The 19,686-nt window shown below is 44.2% G+C and overlaps 1 protein-coding gene across 3 annotated transcripts in view; it reads left to right on the forward strand.

Moving 5' to 3' along the window:
- The window catches only part of LOC144597728 (protein transport protein Sec24B-like), a 122,117-nt gene that overhangs the window by 29,593 nt on the left and 72,838 nt on the right, over positions 1-19,686 (forward strand). The gene's annotated exons all lie outside the window — the stretch shown is intronic.

A 19,686-nucleotide genomic window follows, 5' to 3' on the forward strand; every position in this document is an offset into this window, starting at 1 on the left:
TCACAACTCTCTGGGCGAAAAGGTTTTTCCTCATCTCTGTCCTAAATGGCCTACCCCTTATTCTTAAACTGTGACCCCTGGTTCTGGACTTCCCCCCAACATCGGGAACATTTTTCCTGCATCCAGCCTGTCCAATCCCTAATGAATTTTATTTTTCAATAAGATTCCCTCTCATCCTTCTAAATTCCAGTGAAGATAAGCCCAGTCGACCCATTCTTTATAAAGAATTCCATGAAGAATGTGCTTCTGCTGTTTTCCTCTCAGTGAAATACCTTGCGCTGGATCAGCCAGTGGGGTTTTTATTTTAACACGTCAGGGAAAGGTTTTGTGGGAGGAGTGACTGAATAATTTTCCAACACACCCAAGTGATGGCTTATTAATTCATGTTTTAGTTGAAGCCAGGAAGCAGGTGTGAGCGATGAAGAGAGGTAGGTCTGTCTGCTCTGTGGGGAAAGACAGGAGATTGGGGGGCACTGTGGGATCTTGAGGAACCCACCTGCAGAGAGTTTGGAGTTCTGTTTTTTAGTCCTGTAGTTCCAAACATCACCACTTGTAACACGCCGGGGTCTGAACAGATATATTTGCTTGTAAACTTCAAAAAGGTGAATCACTTATAAACAAGCGTTTCATGGGTGTACTCCTCTGAATAAGCTCTTGGGTTGTGTTGTTTTTAGATTAAATACCATCAAGTTCCTCCGAATTAGGCTGTATTCCTAATCTCTGTACTGTAACTACTTAAAAAAAAAAACCTGATTGCAGAATTGAACTGTTTTTTGATCATTGAAGTAAAAGTAGAAAACAGTATTTTGTTTACCAGTTCCGTTGTACTTGGTTCACGTTTATCTGTAACATCAATGATACAGCATCTGTTGTGCATTTCAGTAAATCACCAGATTTTTATCTGTGAATTGTAAAGTGTAACTTATTTTTTTGTGTGTTGAGATGTGTAGTTCATATTGTCATGGGTAAAATATACTTCCTGGGCCCTAAGCAGCTTGAGGGAGAGAGATTGTACAAATGCTCTTTTAAAGTTGTGACTTGTTGGCGACTGACTGATAATTGTCGGAGTTCTCTTTCCCAAAGAAATCTCTTGCTCAGAAATTTGAGGGAATTAATCTGTTTGCTTTGGGGATTACTCTGAAATGCATTGAAGCAGAGAAATGAACAGGTAAAGCCCCTCTGGGAGCTCATTGCTAGGGAATAGTAGTTGGCCATCTCTTGACAGTTCGGTGTGCAAGTCCAAAGAGATTGCATCAGAAATATGCTTTTGATTCCAGACACCACTGCAATAAGGCAAGTCCACTAAGACTTTTATATTTACATTTGTATTGTGGTTCATGACTAAACTATTGAGGCAAGTTCAACAAACACTAAGAACATTTTATTTTAAGACGAGACCAAGGTTGGGCCCAAACCTCTCCTGCATTAGCGCAGCACCCCCCCTCCCCCTCCCCCCCCTCCCCTCCCCTTCCCCTCCCCTACCCTTCCCCCCCACTCCCCCCTCCCCTACCCCCTCCCATACCCTACCCCTTCCCCCTCCTCCCCCTCCCTCCATCCCCTTCCCCTCCCCCTCCCTCCACCCCCTTCCCCTCCTCCATTCCCCTCCCCTCTTCCCCTCCCACCCTTCTCCCCCCTCCCTAGGAGATAGATTTAAACTATAAAATGTGAATAACTAAAAACATAACGCCAATTTCAATTAAACCTCTTCCATTAGTACCGAAGGGACGACGGTGAGTAAGGTGGGCCTAAAATTGTCGCGCTATCGTGTACCGTTTTGGCTGTAGTTCAGGAACAAACAAACGAGAGTTTTAGTATATAGACGGTAACATGGATTTTTCAGGTTAGTAGCAATCTGAACTTGGGGATGGTTATAATTTAATGGTTTTGGGGGAAAATCTGCAAATTGATGTTCTGTCCACTTAAAAATATTTTTTTTCTTTCGTTTGAAGTCTTCAGCCATGACTTGAAAATAGTGTCTTGGCAACTTTGAAATAGTTTTAATAATTCCATTTTTATTTTACTTCCCAAGGATGAAAGCATGTATAAAATTAGAATATTAAGTTTTCTAGCGTGAAATGAGTGAGTGAAAATTCCTCTTTTCACATTGTTTGGCATTCTTTGCACGTATTGTCTTCTGTTGACCAAGTACAATAGAGATTGCTTGCAAAATGTTAAAGACAAAATGAATTTAATCACTCATTGCCACCCTACCATTAGAACTTAGTACAAAACATGGTACAGCACTGGAATAAACCCTTCATCCCACAATGAGGTGGGTGACATGGTGGCGCAGCGACACGGTGGCGCAGCGGTAGAGTTGTTGCCTTACAACGCTTGCAGCGCCGGGGACCCGGGTTCCATCCCGACTACGGGTTCTCCCCGTGACCACGTGGGTTTTCTCCGAGATCTTCGGTTTCCTCCCACACTCCAAAGATGTACAGGTTTGTCGGTTAACTGGCTTGGGGTTGTATACTTGGTATAAGTGTAAATTGCCCTTAGTGTGTGTAGGGTAGTGTTAATGTGCGGGGATCGCCGGTCGGTATGGACACGGTGGGCTGAAGGGCCTGTTTCTGAGCTGTATCTCTAAACTAAACAATGTCTGTACCGAACATGATGCCAAGATAAAGTAATCTCATCTGCCCGCACGAGATCCATTTCCCTCCATATCCATTTGCCAATCTAAAAGCCTCTTAAACGCCATTATCGTATCTGTTTCCACCACCACTCCTGATTGCGAATTCCGGGCACCCACCACCCTCTGTGTGCAAAACAAAAACTTGACCCACATATCTCCTTTAAACCTGGCCCAACTCACCTTAAAGCTATATCCTCCAATCTTTGACATTTCCACTCAAGGAAAAATGTTGCGAGTATCTATCCTATCTATGGCTCTTGTACTTTCATATACATCTACCACGTCTCTCCTCACCCTCCAGCGTTCCAGAGTAAACAATCCATGTTTGCCCAACCTCTCCTCGTGGCTAATAACCTCTAATACATTCTTGCCATAGAGGGAGTACAGAGAAGGTTCACCAGATTGATTCCTGGGATGGCAGGACTTTCATATGAAGAAAGACTGGATAGACTCGGCTTGTACTTGCTGGAATTTAGAAGATTGAGGAGGGATCTTATAGAAACGTACAAAATTCTTAAGGGGTTGGACAGGCTAGATGCAGGAAGATTGTTCCCGATGTTGGGGAAGTCCAGAACAAGGGGTCACATTTTAAGGATAAGGGGGATGTCTTCTAGGACCGAGATGAGAAAGTGTTTTTTCACACAGAGAGTGGTGAGTGTGGAATTCTCTGCCACAGAAGGTAGTTGAGGCCAGTTCATTGGCTATATTTAAGAGGGAGTTAGATGTGGCCCTTGTGGCTAAAGGGATCAGGGGGTATGGAGAGAAGGCAGGTACAGGATACTGAGCTGGATGATCAGCCATGATCATATTGAATGGCGGTGCAGGCTCGAAGGGCTGAATGGCCTACTCCTGCACCTATTTTATAACATATAACAACATATAACATATAACAACTACAGCATGGAAACAGGCCTGTCCGGCCCTACCAGTCCACGCCGACCATTCTCCCTGACCTTGTCTCATCTACCTGCACTCAGACCATAACCCTCCAATCCCCTCCTATCCATATACCTATCCAATTTACTCTTAAATAATAAAATCAAGCCAGCCTCCACCACTTCCACCGGAAGCCCATTCCATACAGCCACAACCCTCTGAGTAAAGAAGTTCCCCCTCATGTTACCCCTAAACCTTTGTCCCTCAATTCTGAAGCTATGTCCCCTTGTTGGAATCTTCCCCACTCTCAAAGGGAAAAGCCTACCCACGTCAACTCTGTCCGTCCCTCTCAAAATTTTAAAAACCTCTATCAAGTCCCCCCTCAACCTTCTACGCTCCAAAGAATAAAGACCCAACCTGTTCAACCTCTCTCTGTAGCCTAAGTGCTGAAACCCAGGCAACATTCTAGTAAATCTCCTCTGTACCCTCTCCATTTTGTCGACATCCTTCCTATAATTTGGCGACCAGAACTGCACACCATACTCCAGATTCGGCCTCACCAATGCCCTGTACAATTTCAACATTACATCCCAACTTCTATACTCGATGCTCTGATTTATAAAGGCAAGCATACCAAACGCCTTCTTCACCACCCTATCCACATGAGATTCCACCTTCAGGGAACAATGCACAGTTATTCCCAGATCCCTCTGTTCCACTGCATTCCTCAATTCCCTACCATTTACCCTGTACGTCCTATTTTGATTTGTCCTACCAAAATGCAGCACCTCACACTTATCAGCATTAAACTCCATCTGCCATCTTTCAGCCCACCCTTCCAAAAGGCCCAAGTCTCTCTGTAGACTTTGAAAATCTACCTCACTATCAACTACTCCACCTATCTTAGTATCATCTGCATATTTACTAATCCAATTTGCCACACCATCATCCAGATCATTAATGTAAATGACAAACAACAGTGGACCCAACACAGATCCTTGGGGCACTCCACTAGACACTGGCCTCCAACCTGACATACAATTGTCAACCGTTACCCTCTGGTATCTCCCATTCAGCCATTGTTGAATCCATCTTGCAACCTCACTATTAATACCCAACGATTTAACCTTCTTAATCAACCTTCCATGTGGAACCTTGTCAAATGCCTTACTGAAGTCCATATAGACAACATCCACAGCCTTGCCCTTATCAATTTCCCTGGTAACCTCTTCAAAAAATTCAAGAAGATTAGTCAAACATGACCTTCCAGGCACAAATCCATGTTGACTGTTTCTAATCAGGCCTTGATTATCCAAATAATTATATATATTGTCCCTAAGTATCTTTTCCATTAATTTTCCCACCACAGACGTCAAACTAATAGGTCTATAATTGCTAGGTTTACTTTTAGAACCTTTTTTAAACAAAGGCACAACATGCGCAATGCGCCAATCTTCCGGCACCATCCCTGTTTCTAATGACGTTTGAAATATTTCCGTCATAGCCCCTGCAATTTCTGCACTAACTTCCCTCAATGTCCTAGGGAATATCCTATCAGGACCTGGAGACTTATCCACTTTTATATTCTTCAAAAGTGTCCGTACCTCCTCTTCTTTAATCCTCCTAATTTCCATCACTACTCTACTTGTTTCGCCTACCTCACATAATTCAATGTCCTTCTCCTCGGTAAATACCGAAGAAAAGAAATTGTTTAATATCTCCCCCATTTCTTCCGGCTCAGCACATAGCTGTCCACTCTGACTCTCTAATGGACCAATTTTATCCCTCACTATCCTTTTGCTATTGACATATCTGTAGAACCCCTTGGGGTTTACTTTTACATTACTTGCCAAAGCAGCCTCATATCTTTTTTTCGCTTTTCTAATTTCCTTTTTAAGATTCCTTTTACATTCTTTATATTCCTCAAGAACCTCATTTACTTCCTGCCGCTTATATTTATTGTATATCTCCCTCTTTTTCCGAACCAAGTGTCCAATTTCCCTGGAAAACCACGGCTCTTTCAAATTATTATTCTTTCCTTTCTACCGAACAGGGACATAAAGACTCTGTACTCTCAAAATTTCACCTTTAAATATCCTCCATTTCTCTATTATATCCTTTTCATAAAACAACAATTTCCATTTCACTCCTTTTAAATCCTTTCTCATCTCCTCAAAATTAGCCTTTCTCCAATCCAAAATCTCAACCCTTGGTCCAGATTTGACCTTCTCCATAATGATATTGAAACTAATGGCATTATGATCACTAGACCCAAAGTGCTCCTCAACACATACCTCCGTCACCTGACCCATCTCATTTCCTAACAGGAGGTCCAACACTGCCCCTTCTCTGGTAGGCACCTCTACGTATTGCTGCAAAAAACTATCCTGCACACATTTTACAAACTCCAAACCATCCAGCCCTTTAACAGAATGTGATTCCCAGTCTATATACGGAAAATTGAAATCACCCACAATCACCACTCTGTGCTTACTACTAATATCTGCTATCTCCTTACATATTTGCTCTTCCAATTCTCGTTCCCTATTTGGCGGTCTATAATACACCCCTATAAGTGTTGCTAAACCTTTCTCATTTCTGAGTTCCACCCAAACAGCCTCCTTAATCGAGCCTTCTAGTCTGTCCTGCCAAAGCACTGCTGTGATATCCTCCCTGACAAGCAATGCAACACCCCCACCTCTTGCCCCTCCGATTCTATCACATCTGAAACAATGAAATCCTGGAATATTTAATTGCCAATCGCAACCCTCCTGCAACCATGTTTCACTGATCGCCACAACATCATACTTCCAGATGTCAATCCAGGCTCTAAGCTCATCCACCTTTCTTACAATGCTCCTAGCATTAAAATATACACATTTAAGGGACCCATCATTTCTTATTCTCAGTTTACTTCTTTTCCCTTCTTTCTCTCCTACATATTGGGTCTGAGTGTTTCCCTTTTCTGCCTCCTGCCTCACACACTGCCTATTAGCTATCTGTGTTTGAGTCCCTCCCCCCAACCGTACTAGTTTAAAGTCTCCGCAGTTATTTTAGCAAATCTCCCCGCCAGGATATTGGTTCCCCTCGGGTTCAGATGCAACCCGTCCTTTTTGTACAGGTCATACTTCCCCCAGAAGAGGTCCCAATGATCCAGAAACTTGAAACCCTGCTCCCTGCACCAGTTCCTCAGCCACGTATTTATCCTCCACCTCACTCCATTCCTATTCTGACTATCGCGTGGCACAGGCAGTAAGCCTGAGATTATTACTTTGGAAGTCCTTTTTTTTAACTCTCTTCCTAGCCCCCTGAATTCTCCTTTCAGGACCTCTTCCCTTATCCTACCTATATTGTTGGTACCTATATGTACCACGACCTCTGGCTCCTCTCCCTCCCCTTTCAGGATATCCTGGACACGCTCAGACACATCCCGGACACCGGCACCAGGGAGGCAAACCACCATCCGGGTCTCCCGACTGCGTCCACAGAAACGCCTATCTGACCCCCTCACTATAGAGTCCCCTATTACTACTGCTCTCCTCTTCCTTTCCCTACCCTTCTGAGCAACAGGGCCGGACTCCTTGCCAGAGGCCCGGGCACCGTCGTTGCCCCCAGGTAGGCTGTCCCCCCCAACAGTACTTAAACAGGAGTACTTATTTCCAAGGGGTACAGCCACCGGGGTACTCCCTAGTCCCTGCCTCTGTTCCTTGCCCCTCCTAACAGTGACCCACTTGTCTACCTCCCGTGGTCTAGGAGTGACCACCTCCCTGTAACTCCTATCTATAACCTCCTCACTCTCCCTGATCAGACGGAGGTCATCAATCTGCCGCTCCAGGTTCCTAATACGGTCCCTTAGGAGCCCCATCTCGTCACACCTGGCGCAGATGTGGATGTCTGGAAGACTATCAGACTCCCAGATTCCCCACATCTGACACCCAGAACAAAAAACTGCCCTGGCAGTCATACTCTCCAAACAAAGCCCCGCGCTCGGTTACTAAACCTACCGCCCGGCCGCTACTCCAACCGCTCCAACCGCCCACCCAAAAGAACTGAGTGATCTCCTGGGAGAGGCGAAAAACCGGATAAAAAACCCAGGCCAATTTGGGAAAAAATCCGGGAAATTCCTCTCCGACCCCAAGCTAGGCGATCGAAACTAGTCCGGGAGATCACACAGGTCTTACTCCTTACTATCCCCACACAATCCCCACACACTACTTCCCAAGCAACACAGCTTGGTGCTGCTTGCTGCTGCTTGCTACTGCTGCTGCTTGCTTGCTGCTGCTTGCTGCTGCTGCTACTGCTGCTTGCTGCTGCTGCTGCTGCTGCTACTGCTGATTGCTGCTGCTACTGCTGATTGCTGCTGCTGCTACTGCTGATTGCTGCTGCTACTGCTGATTCTATGTTTCTAATCCAGGCGGCGTTTTGGGCGACCTCTTCTGCACCCTATCCAAAGTCTCTGCATCCGTCCAGTAATGGAGCGACCAGAACTGCACATAATATTCCAAATGCGGCCTAAGTAAAGTCTTATAGAGTTGCATCATGACTTCCCGACTCTTATACTTCATACCCCGATCAATGAAGGCAAGCATTGCGGCCTTTGCCACTCTATCTACTTGTGTGCCTCTTTCAGGGAACTGTGGACCTGGACCCCAATTTCCTCTGCCTATCAGTTTTGTTAAGGGTCCATGCCACAATCTGTATACTTTACCTCACAAATGCAACACCTCACATTTATTCACAAAATGCTGGAGTAACTCAGCAGGCCAGGCAGCATCTCAGGAGAGAAGGAATGGGTGACGTTTCGGGTCGAGACCCTTCTTCAGACTCATTCCTTCTCTTCCCCATTCCTTCTCTCCTGAGATGCTGCCTGACCTGCTGAGTTACTCCAGCATTTTGTGAATAAATACCTTTGATTTGTACCAGCATCTGCAGTTATTTTCTTATAATATATCAGACTCACATTTGTTCAGTTTAAACTGCATCTGCCAATTCCTGTAGCTGATCTATATCCCACTATATACTCAGACAGCCTTCCTCACTGGTACTCCAAGCAGCTTTGGTGGTGTTTGTGACCTGGGAAGTAACTTGCAGCTGTTAGTATTGCAGACTTTGTCCTTGGAAATATCATGTGCAGGTGCTTCTCAACTTACGATGGGGTTACATTCCGAGAAACTCTTTAGATTCTGGAGTAGTTCCTGGGGATTGGAGGGTAGCTAATGTAACCCCACTTTTCAAAAAGGGAGGGAGAGAGAAAACAGGGAATTACAGACCAGTTAGTCTAACATCGGTAGTGGGGAAAATGCTAGACTCAGTTATTAAAGATGGGATAGCAGCACATTTGGAAAGTGGTGAAATCATTGGACAAAGTCAGCATGGATTTATGAAAGGGAAATCAAGTCTGACGAATCTTATAGAATTTTTCGAGGATGTAACTAGTAGAGTGGATAAGGGAGAACCAGTGGATGTGTTATATCTGGACTTCCAGAAGGCTTTCGACAAGGTCCCACATAAGAGATTAGCATGGAAACTTAAAGCACACGGTATTGTGGGTTCAGTATTGATGTGGATAGACAACTGGCTGGCAGACAGGAAGCAAAGTGTAGGAATAAACGGGTCCTTTTCAGAATGGCAGGCAGTGACTAGTGGGGTACCGCAAGGCTCAGTGCTGGGACCCCAGCTATTTACAATATATATTAATGATTTGGACGAGGGAATTGAATGCAACATCTCCAAGTTTGCGGATGACACGAAACTGGGGGGCAATGTTAGCTGTGAGGAGGATGCTAGGAGGCTGCAACGCGACTTTGATAGGTTAGGAGAGTGGGCAAATGCATGGCAGATGCAGTATAATGTGGATAAATGTGAGGTTATCCACTTTGGTGGCAAGAACAGGAAAGCAGACTATTATCCGAATGGTGGCCGATTAGGAGAAGGGGAGATGCAACGAGACCTGGGTGTCGTGGTACACCAGTCATTGAAAGTAGGCATGCAGGTGCAGCAGGCAGTGAAGAAAGCGAATGGTATGTTGGCATTCATAGCGAGGGGATTTGAGTATAGGAGCAGGGAGGTTCTGCTGCAGTTGTACAGGGCATTGATGAGACCACACCTGGAGTATTGCGTACAGTTTTGGTCTCCTAATCTGAGGAAATACATTCTTGCCATAGAGGGAGTACAGAGAAGGTTCACCAGATTGATTCCTGGGATGGCAGGACTTTCATATGAAGAAAGACTGGATAGACTCGGCTTGTACTTGCTGGAATTTAGAAGATTGAGGGGGGATCTTATAGAAACTTACAGAATTCTTAAGGGGTTGGACAGGCTAGATGCAGAAAGATTGTTCCCGATGTTGGGGAAGTCCAGAACAAGGGGTCACAGTTTAAGGATAAGGGGGAAGTCTTTTAGGACCGAGATGAGAACGTTTTTTTTCACACAGAGAGTGGTGAATCTGTGGAATTCTCTGCCACAGAGGGTAGTTGAGGCCAGTTCATTGGCTATATTTAAGAGGGAGTTAGATGTGGCCCTTGTGGCTAAAGGGATCAGGGGGTATGGAGAGAAGGCAGGTACAGGATACTGAGTTGGATGATCAGCCATGATCATATTGAATGGCGGTGCAGGCTCGAAGGGCCGAATGGCCTACTCCTGCACCTATTTTCAATGTTTCTATGTAAACCCATCATAAAACGGAAATATCGTACGTCGAGATGCATTTAATACATCTGATCACGTGGCCGGAAGCGAGCTGCGGCTAGGCTATAGGTCGCTGCCGTTTGCACCGTCGAAATATCGCAAGTCGAAGCATCGTTAGTTGGGGAGCACCTGTATTTATTTTTATGCAAGAGTTGCTTAAGTAGTGTGGAAGAGAGAGCTAGATAGAGCTCTTAAGGATAGCGGAGTCAGGGGGTATGGGGTATTGATTGATCACATTGAATGGCGGTGCTGGCTCGAAGGGCCGAATGGCCTACTCCTGCGCCTATTGTCTATTGAATGGCAGCATGCCATGCCTGAAGGACATTCCAGCCCTTGAGTGCAGGAACAGATTTTGCTCTAGATGCTCTGCCTTTGATTTGTGCACATCTTCACGATAAGCGACGATCATTAAATTGCGTTGCAGTCAGCTTACATGGATGGTTGTTGGGTTGGATACACCTCTCTCGCTGCAGCCTGTTTACCTTTTGAAGCTGATCTGAAATGCATGTCACACAAAGCCATTTGCACAGACATGGAACAAATTTTGATGACTAACATCCCACTTTTTATTATTTACTGAATTCACTATAATGCGTACATCCGTGGCAAACACAAAATGCTGGAGTAACTCAGCGGGTCAGGCAGCATCTCGGGAGAGAAGGAATGGGCGACGTTTCGGGTCTCAACTGAGTTACTCCAGCATTTTGTGCCTACCTTCGATTTATGCCAGCATCTGCAGTTTTTTCCGACACATCGGTGGCATAATTGTCTGAATTCTGAATTGGCGCTAAGAGGATCATAGTCCATGCGAGTTGGTTGATTTAATGGCAGGTTGACTGTTGATTTATAGGGTTTCCGTGACATTCCTCTTATCACAAACCGCACAGTGAATCGTTTATTACTAGTTGATCAGCAGCCTGTATCAATAACCATTATCAACAACCAACCAGGTTGCTGACCAATTGGTAATAAACGATCCTTGCTGGCTGCTGAAACATTATTTGCAAATGTATCAAAAACCTGGCAGAATTAATAACATTTCACATCACTTGTCAGTATTCACCTGCTGTTGCATTAATAAGGTAGAGTGCCCTATCCAAATGTGTTAAACTCCAGATCTTAGGGGGGAAAAACAGACTTTGCTGCCTGAAGAGGAAAAAGAGCCACAAACCATTAATATCACCGCAGTGATAGAAGGGATAGAACATAGAACAGCACAGCTGAAGACACGGCCCTTTGGCCCACACGAAATGATGTCAAGGCCAACTCTTATCTGTCTGCACATCATCCATTTTGTTCCATTCCCTGCATATCCATATTACGCCTATCAAAATTCCTGTAGCAATATAAATGTTCAAGTAAGTATAGGAGCACAGAGCTACAGCTAGTAGAGGCACAGCCTCACAGCTCCATCGATTTGCGTTCAGTCCTAATATTCAGTGCTGTTTCTGTGAACAAAAGAGAATTACTCTTTTGATTTGTGCTACTTTAACATAGACCAATTCCTTCAAGTGTTTTGACTTCCCTGCACTTCCCCGAAAGCAGACTAATGGGTCAATGTAAATCAGTATCAGTGAATGGTATTATCTGGGGGGGGGGTTGATGGAAATGTGGGGACCATAAAATGGGTCAGGATAGGATTAGTATGAGAATAGGTGCTTGATGGTCAGCACAGAAATGGTTGTCCACATGGCAGGCAACATTTTGGGTTGGGACCCTCCAAAGACTGATCGGGATTCCATCTGCAGTCTCTTGTGGGAGCAACATTTTCTTGATGGTAGGATGCAGAGCGTGGTAGCATAGGGTTGTTTTTCAGGTTAGAGGCCTGTGAACTGCAGTGTCCCACAAGGGTCAGTGCTGGATAGGGTTGCCAACTTTCTCACTCCCAAATAAGGGACAAAAGGTGACGTCACCGCCCGCCCCCCACGTAACCTCACCCAGCCAGCGGCCACGTTCTCCCGCTCCAACAATGGCGGCCGCCCGGGCCGGGAGGCGGGTTGCTATGCAACCTCCGTTAGGCGAACACACTCGGCCCAGCTCCCCGAACACTGGCCCTGGCAACATCCTCGTAAATCTTCTCTGCACTCCTTTCACTTTAACTAGAGAACCAAGAGTTTATCGGGTTGGAAAATGGAGTTAAGATCAACTTTTAAATAAGCTACTCCCAAGAATACTCCAAAGTATTCCCAAGTGTGGCCTCACCAATGTCTTGTACACCGTCAACATAATGTCTTAACTTCTGCACTCCTACCCTGACTGATGACGGCAAATGTACCAAAAGCCGCCTTGTTCACCCCATTTATCTGTGACTCCACCTTCAGGGATCTATTTACCTGTACTCCAAGATCCCTCTGCTCTACAGCAATCCCCAGGCCCCTACTATTCATTGTGAAAGTTCTACCCTGGTTTGATTTCCCAAAACTCAGCACCTTTCATTTATCTGCATTAAACTCTTGCAATTTGTGGTGAGGTTGCAAAGGTGGAAACAATATTTAAAAGACATTCAGACAGGTACATGGATATAAAAGATTTTGACCAAACACAGGCAAATGAGATTAGCTCAGGCTGACAATTTGATCAGCATGGACAAATTAGGCCAAAGGGCTGTTCCTTTGCTGTATAACGCTCGAACGCTCTATGGCTCATTAAGCCTGTGCTATTCAGTAAGTCCATAGCCTGTTTAAAAAAGGGTCCTAACCTGAAGCAACACCTATCCATGTTCTCTGGAGATGCTGCCTGACCCGCTGAGTTACTCAAGCACTATGTGTTTTTTAAAATCTTATTTAAAAGTTGGTCTTGACTCCATTTTCCCGATAAACTCTTGTTTCTCCAATTGTTTAAAGCCTAAATCAGTCTTGAATATAGTTAATAATTGTACTTGAAGCTGTCTGAGCTAGAGTAATAAATATAATCACAACACTCTGCAAAGATGTTCTTCTTGGTCTTACTCTTACAATGGTAGCGTGTTATCTTGAAACTGCGTAGCCTCACAGACACCATGCTCACAGCGTTTAACCTGAAGAAGGGTCTCTGCCCGAAACGTCACCCATTCCTTCTCTCCTGAGATGCTGCCTGACCTGCTGAGTTACTCCAGCATTTTGTGAAATAATTACCTTCGATTTGTACCAGCATCTGCAGTTATTTTCTTACACTATTTAACCTGTCATGCTCTCCAAGAGTCTTAATACATCTCATTTAAATCATTGATGTGTGCAATACTGCAGATGCGATCCTGAATAGTTGCAGTGTGACCTCTTTACTTTTACATTCGATCACTCTTGCAGTAAAGGCCAATAATTCACTTGACCTATTAATTTCTGTACCTGCATTCTTTCTTAGATTTTCTCATACAAGAATAATCAGGTCTGCACAAGTATGTTGTCCATTCATTTTGTGCCATGGGTGATTTGCCTTGTTGTTCTTTCTACAAAATCCATAACCTTTTATTTCCCCACATTAGACGCAACACTCATTTCAGCGATGCTGTTTTGCAGCCTTTTTGCTTTCCTGATTTCCTTTGTTTTGGCAATAAATATAGGTGTAACACACAGCATCCCTTCATCTGTTATTGAGAGAAATCGCAAATAGCTGAACCCCCCTGTATTGATTCCTTTGACACCCCAATGATAACTACAGTTCGCTATTTGAAAACAGCCTCTGTATCCCACTCTGTTTACCTGGGAGAGACAAGTGGTTAACAAAAGGTAAACAGAGAAAGATAGAAAATAGGTGCAGGAGGAGGCCATTTGGCCCTTCGAGCTGGCACCGCCATTCATTGTGATCATGGCTGATCATTCACAATCAGTAACAATAGACAATAGACAATAGGTGCAGGAGTAGGCCATTCAGCCCTTCGAGCCAGCACCGCCATTCAATGCGATCATGGCTGATCAATCTCAATCAGTACCCCGTTCCTGCCTTCTCCCCATACCCCCTCACTCCGCTATCCTTAAGAGCTCTATCCAGCTCTCTCTTGAAAGCATCCAACGAACTGGCCTCCACTGCCTTCTGAGGCAGAGAATTCCACACCTTCACCACTCTCTGACTGAAAAAGTTCTTCCTCATCTCCGTTCTAAATGGCCTACCCCTTATTCTTAAACTGTGGCCCCTTGTTCTGGACTCCCCCAACATTGGGAACATGTTTCCTGCCTCTAATGTGTCCAATCCCCTAATTATCTTATATGTTTCAATAAGATCCCCCCTCATCCTTCTGTGCCTGTGCCTGCCTTCTCCACATAGCCCCTTGATTCCGGAATCTTGGAATCATCCTTGATCAAACCCTCTCCTTCGACAAACACATCAAACACATCACAAAGACAGCCTTCTTCCACCTCAAAAACATTGCCTGTCTCCGTCCATCCCTCTTCTCCACAGCTGCAGAAACCCTCATCCACGCCTTCATCACCTCCCGTCTGGACTACTGCAACAGCCTCCTCTATGGCGCACCCTCAAAAATCATCAATAAACTTCAATACATTCAAAACTCCGCTGCCCGTCTACTCACACACACCTCGATCCGTGACCATATCACCCCCGTCCTTTATAAACTCCACTGGCTCCCCATCCCCCAGAGAATCCAGTACAAAATCCTCCTCATAACCTACAAAGCCCTCCATAACCTGGCCCCATCCTACCTGACCGACCTCCTCCACAGGCACACTCCCACCTGCACCCTCCGCTCTGCCGCTGCCAATCTCCTATCCCCCCCACATCCGGACTAAACTCAGATCCTGGGGGGACAGGGCTTTCTCCATCGCTGCTCCCACCCTATGGAACTCACTACCCAAAACCGTTAGAGACTCCTCCACACTCACCACATTCAAAACATCACTGAAGTCTCACCTGTTCAGTACTGCCTTCAACCACTGAAGGTCACCTCACCTTCTGTCTCCTTTCTCTGTTCATTTATTTATTTACTTATTTATCTATTTATTCATTTCCCTATGTTCTCAAAATCTCTGTAAAGCGTCTTTGAGTATATGAAAAGCGCTATATAAATAAAATGCATTATTATTATTATTATTGAGTTTGATTTCTTCAGTTTCCTTAGTTGGCCAAGGAATGTGCTGTCCTTGGATGCTGTATGAATTTTGTCAATGATGTCTCCCTTTGCTGAAAAGTGGCCTTTAATTATGGAGAGTGCTACAAGATTGCCAGGGTCTCATTGTGGATTTTGATTTTCAGAACAAAATGTTCAGCAGCAGGCTTTGGCTGGTGGAGATTCTCTGTGTCCTGAATGCTCAGTGTAAACCATAAGTCCTTTAATGCAGTTAAGAAATCAATGGTGACTCGGATTTCACCCTCTGAAATATGCACTGCAAATCGATGACAGAACTTGGTGTGATCTAGATTCTGGAGTGGAGACAATTCCTACTGTCTTAATGATTAACAGTGGAAGCCATGGCCAAGAAAACACACCCAACGTTTCTTACTTGCTTAGGAAGCTCGGCATGTCCCCAACAATTCTCACCAACTTCTACAGATGCACTGTAGAAAGCATTTTATCGGGATTCATCACAGCATGGTTTGCGAACAGCTCCATCCAAGAAATTTCTCTGCAAGAAATTCCAGAGATTTGTCACGCGAACTCCATCTACACTTCACACTACCTTGGCAAGGCCGCGAACGTAATCACTCAGGTCACTCCCTCTTCTCCCATCTCCATCAAGCAAGAGGTACAGATGTTTGAAGTATTTTCTGCACAAAAGCAGATTTACATCAAAGTTTAAAACACTGGATAATAAGAAATAACCCATTAACTCGACAATACTGAACACAGAATACAGTGCAGGAAGCATGAATAAAAATTAAATCATAAAGAATAAACCTCATGGAAGTTAATGTTTCACTTTCCATAAAACTTACGATTAAACTGTGTGAAAAAAATATTTTAACTTTGTTAAGTTTTGTTCATGTCCCCAATGCAAATTTAATTTTTATTAAAGAAACCCAAGAGAAATGTAATATAACTGAATAAATACCTAAAGAAAATCTGTGCAAAGGCTGTATTTAAGCAAACCAGAGCATAGTTTAGCATTTAATGCTCTAGAGCCTAAACTAATTAGATTTGCATATCATTAAAATAAAGCAGAAAGTACTGAAAACACTCAATGGGATAAACTGATCCAGAGTTCCTGCATCTGCAGTTTCTTGACTTGCATTTTATCCAGTGTTTTAAACTTTGATGTAAATCTGCTTTTGTGCAGTTTTATTGACATTTTCAATCCAATTTCTTCGCCTGATAAAGCATAGTCAACAACAAAAAATGTAATTAATGCAGATGTTAGCAAAACTGATCACAGAGAGAATCAATTGTCCACCTTTTTAAAACAGACGGTTACAAATTTTATGGAATAGAACGTCAAATTTGACAGAGCTCGAGAAGCTTTTGTCATGGTGCAGAACAGAGCAGCACTGTGGTGTAACTGGTAGAGATGCTGTCTCGCAACGCCAGAGATCAGGGTTTAATCCTGCCTGTGTGGAGTTTGTACGTTTTCGATGTGACCGCGAGGGTTTCCTCTGGGTGTTCCGGTTTTCTCCCAAATCCCGAAGACATATGGATTTATAGATTAATTGGCCTCTCTGAAATTGCCCCTCGTGTGTAGAGAGTGGATGAGAAAGTGGGATGTCATGGAACTACTGGGTTAGACAATAGACAATAGGTACAGGAGGAGGCCATTCGGCCCTTCGAGCCAGCACCGCCATTCAATGTGATCATGGCTGATCATTCTCAATCAGTACCCTGCCTTCTCCCCATACCCCCTGACTCTGCTATCCTTAAGAGCTCTATCTAGTTCTCTCTTGAATGCATTCAGAGACTTGGCCTCCACTGCCTTCTGAGGCAGTGAATTCCACAGATTTACAACTCTCTGACTGAAAAAGGTTTTTCCTCATCTCCGTTCTAAATGGCCTACCCCTTATTCTTAAACTGTGGCCCCTGGTTCTGGACTCCCCCAACATTGGGAACATGTTTCCTGCCTCTAACGTGTCCAACCCTTTAATAATCTTATATGTTTCGATAAGATACCCTCTCATCCTTCTAAATTCCAGTGTATACAAGCCTAGCCGCTCCAGTCTTTCAACATACGACAGTGCTGCCATTCCGGGAATTAACCTAGTAAACCTACGCTGCACGCCCTCAATATGTTGATGGTTGCATGGATTTGGTTGATCGAAGGGCCTATTTCCAAGCTGTATCTCAAAACTAAACGAGACAATGATCTATCCTTTAAGGTCAGCAAGATTAAAGAGTTGGTTGTGACGGAAATCATGAGAAACAGGGTAAACGCACAGAGTCTCTTGCTTAGAGTAGGAGAATGGAGAACCTGAGGACATAGGTTTAAGGCGAAGAAGGAAAGATTTAATAGGAACCTGAGCTTTTTACACAAAGCGCGGTGGATGTATGGAATGAACTGCTGAAGGAGGTAGATGAAGCAGATACTATCGCAATGTTTAAAAAACAATTAGACAGGTACATGGATAGGACAGGTTTAGAGGGATATGGGCCAAAAGCAGACAGGTGGGACTGGTGTAGATGGGACATGTTGGCCCGAAGGGCCAGTTTCAAACACCATATGACTCTATTTGGGATTTGTATAGGTAGGTATGATGGTCGGAATGGATGTGGTGGGATGAAGAGCTTGTTCCTATGCCATGTAGCTCTGATTCCTTGCAAACATGTTGAAAGTGAGGTCAAATTTGGCAATGAGGATTGCGAAGCAGGTCAACGATGAACAACATTTTAACACATTGTTGAGGACAGACTAATTGGACAAAGATTTGTTCAAAATATGCCTTGGATGACAAGGATACAGGTCATTAAAAGTTGCTGGAGTAACTCAGCGGGCAGGCAGCATCTCGGGAGAGAAGGAATGGGCGACGTTTCGGGTGGAGACCCTTCTTCAGAATTAAAAGTTATTGATACTGCTCTTTAAATTGTTTCTACCTCTTGACGAAAATCATATTTATTTCCTATTTTCTTCACTCTATAGTTGTAGCCCCTTTAGTCCCTCAAACAGTGCATGTTCTGAGCAATTATATAAAGCCCATTCCCCAAATTACTTCCCTGTATTTTATTTTCTCTCAAATGACCATCAACTCCATCCTGATTCTCCTACTACGCTCTGACAATGGGAGTAAAGTTGGGTGTGCATAGTTTTGCTGGATCTTACATAATATTCCCATCAGCTGTTCTTGGTCTCACTCTTGTATGTTCTTTAGGTTGCCGGTTTTATTTGGACCTCAGCTTTTAGAGGCCTAACTCTGTGCACCTGTTTCATTTTCTCTGAAGTTATGATGGTCAATAGACAATAGACACTAGGTTCAGGAGGAGGCCATTCGGCCCTTCGAGCCACCACCGCCATTCAATGTGATCATGGCTGATCATTCTCAATCAGTACCCCGTTCCTGCCTTCTCCCCATACCCCCTGACTCCGCTATCCTTAAGAGCTCTATCCAGCTCTCTCTTGAATGCATTCAGAGAATTGACCTCCACTGCCTTCTGAGGCAGAGAATTCCACAGATTCACAACTCTCTGACTGAAAAAGGTTTCTCCTCATCTCAGTTCTAAATGGCCTACCCCTTATTCTTAAACTGTGGCCACACCCTCTAGTCCTGGCAACATCCTCGTAAATATTTCTGAACCCTTTCAGTCTCGCTGTTTTCTGTAACCGAAGCCAGTAGCATCTAAAGAGGTGTTGATTGTGGTGGATTCAAGGTAGACATTGTATACACTGTGACCTCCATTGGGTGGAAATTGTCGGGTTGTTTTGAGATGAGAGCAGAACTTTCTTTGTAAGGTCTTTAATTCCTTCATATAAATATAAATATACGACATCCATTGGACATGATTTGTCCAACCCTTCCAAATGCTTCCTCACATATGCGAAAGTTGACAAACACTTGTTTCCTTCAACAAAACCATGCAAATTCTACCGTTAAGTATAACGATTTTCCAAGAGTCCTCTGGGTAGTAATTGTATTTGATTTCAGCATTTACTAAGCAACAGACGTTTGGCTAACTGGCATATAGTTCTCTCATTACTATATTCCCTATTTTCTTGAATAACGTTGCTACATTTTGTGGTGGAAATGAGAAAGTGGAATAGCGCAGAACTAATGTGAATGGGTTTAGTTTAGAGAAACAGCATGGAAACAGGCCCTCAGCCCACTGAGCCCACACCAACTGTAGTGTAAGAAAATAACTGCAGATGCTGGTACAAATCGAAGGTATTTATTCACAGAATGCTGGAGTAACTCAGCAGGTCAGGCAGCATCTCAGGAGAGAAGGAATGGGTGACGTTTCGGGTCGAGACCCTTCTTCAGACTGATGTCAGGGGGGCGGGACAAATGAAGGATATAGGTGGAGACAGGAAGACAGTGGGAGAACTGGGAAGGGGGAGGGGAAGAGAGGGACAGAGGAGCTATCTAAAGTTGGAGAAGTCAATGTTCATACCGCTGGGCTGCAAGCTGCCCAAGCGAAATATGAG

This window comes from Rhinoraja longicauda, chromosome 1, assembly GCF_053455715.1.
Source record: "Rhinoraja longicauda isolate Sanriku21f chromosome 1, sRhiLon1.1, whole genome shotgun sequence".
Lineage (NCBI taxonomy): Eukaryota > Metazoa > Chordata > Chondrichthyes > Rajiformes > Arhynchobatidae > Rhinoraja > Rhinoraja longicauda.